General features: G+C 41.5%; 1 pseudogene; it reads left to right on the top strand.

Moving 5' to 3' along the window:
* Positions 1-1,017: 1,017 nt before the first annotated feature.
* Positions 1,018-1,134, top strand: LOC136646899 (5S ribosomal RNA; annotated as a pseudogene).
* The last annotated feature ends 959 nt before the right edge of the window (positions 1,135-2,093 follow it).

The raw sequence follows: 2,093 nt of genomic DNA, 5'->3' as shown, positions 1-2,093 counted from the left end.
TACTTCCCTTGGAGAACGCAGGCTCAGAAATGAGTCTCCTTGCATTCAAAATGAACAAAACCTTGCTAAGTAGGAGAGGTAGACACTTAAGTTCATTATTTTTGACAGAAGTAGCCTTTTGTTCATATACTTGCATCATACTGCATTTGCATCTTGCATGACTAATCACTATCATAATAATCAAAAAATCAGTGAAAAAATTCAACAACCCTTATTTTCTTCTAGTGCCCATTTTACTGCGACCTATATATTGTACATCTTTGTTACATATTCAAAAGAAATACTTCTAATGCTTAATTTCCAAAGAGGATAAAGTCCTTGGAGGAAATTGATATATCTTAATGCTGTTAGAAGCCTTCATACATATTCATGTTAAGGAAAAAGTCACAAGATTTTGGTCCACAGCGCTCTGAAGACAATGACTCAAATGAGAAGTTGATTAAGGCTTCCAGCAAACTTACAAACAGAAGAACCACAAGTAGGCCAGGGTTAGCCCAATCCTAAAGGCGGTGCTGCCGCCAGGTGCAGTGGTGCCAAAGCGGTTATTGCTGCATCCTGTGGCCTCGTGGCACTGCTGGAATTCTCCTCAGGGAAAGCCCCAAGCCCTGCAATGGGGCTTCTCAAGTCTGCGCTGGCTAGCGCAGACCTGAGAGATTCTGTGTTGGGACTTCTGGCCTGACATGGAGTTCAAGATCCAACAGAGGAGGGCCTTTAACAATGGTTAAAGGTATAGGCACTCTGTCCTCCATTGTATCTGTTCACTTTGAGAAGAGAGTGCTTAACCCTTTAACACATGCCTCTGATAACAATCACTCTCACACATTTGGGGCTAGGATGAAGGGTCTGACCTCCTGGCTGCAAGAGTGGAAGTCTAATTGTGTTGACACTTGCAAATTGAAGTGGAAAAGCAGTGATTGTGTACTGGTGAAACCCCCAGGTCTGGAAGTGACCTAAAGCCAGTGCTTTTGCAAAAAGATCCTTCTTTACTCTCTTTATTTGCTCATTTACGCTGTTTTTGACCACAACTGTTACCTTGCACATGCCTGATCTCATCTGATCTCAGAAACTAAGCAGGGTCAGGCCTGGTTAGTACTTGGATGGGAGACTGCCTGGGAATACCGGGTGCTGTAGGCTTGACCCATAGTCTTTTAAGACTGAAGGTTGCCAACCAAATTTATTCTGCTTTGACTGTACCTAGCAAAGTTTAAATGCTAACCTAAATGGCAGACTGGAGAATGTGTTTAAATTTTATCCACTGAAGTCATCATTGGCATTTAAAAGTACATTCTCTGACACTATATTCCTTTATTCTGTCAGAAGATTAAAACTATGCATTTGGTCATGGTTTCAGAAGAAGAGTTTTTTTTAAGCCTTTCAGCCTTTTTACTGAAACGCTCAGTTTGCTCACACATCCATAAACAGTGGGCTTTAGCAGCTTTGTAGGAAGGACAATTATACTACGTATGTCTTTGGGATGTCACTCATTCACGCACACCCATATAAAGAAAAACAGATTTTCAACACCCCTTCTTCTGTCTCTTTATGAGATGGAATTATGGCCATGCACAGAGTTGACAAATGGCTTCAGAGTACCTTGGCATTCCATGGCCATTTTCTCATTTACAGCTTAAACACTTTTCTCTCATTAGATTCACCTTACTGCTGCAAAAGTAATGGCACTACGGTAGCATATGGCAAGCGATAGATGTAGATACTCCTCTGTTTCCCTGTGACTATGGGAATGGCATGTGCAATGCTTTTCATTTGCCAAGGCACCAGTCCCACTTTCTTAGGGCATGCGGCCCGTTTTTGTGACAATTCATTGCCACCTCCGCGTCTCCCAAGTTGCAAGAATTGCTGCTCTAATTTTTTTTTTTAAACCTTGGACAGCTTTATAGCAAGCGCTCTTACAAGCAAGCCATGTCGCTGATAAGCACAAAGTGTCAGGAAATCTATCTGCACTCATACACTGCAGGGAATTTAGCTGCACTGAGATTTAAAAGCGAATAAGGAATCCAATAAAAAAAGAAACTGCTTACTATGGTAAGTTACCAACTCCACGTTCTTTGAGCAATAAGTATAAATAACGTAAA

The sequence above is a fragment of the Tiliqua scincoides genome, chromosome 3 (assembly GCF_035046505.1).
Source record: "Tiliqua scincoides isolate rTilSci1 chromosome 3, rTilSci1.hap2, whole genome shotgun sequence".
Classification (NCBI taxonomy): Eukaryota; Metazoa; Chordata; class Lepidosauria; order Squamata; family Scincidae; genus Tiliqua; species Tiliqua scincoides.
Note: the sequence above shows the minus strand (reverse complement) of the source record. Positions and strands in the feature narration are given on the sequence as shown.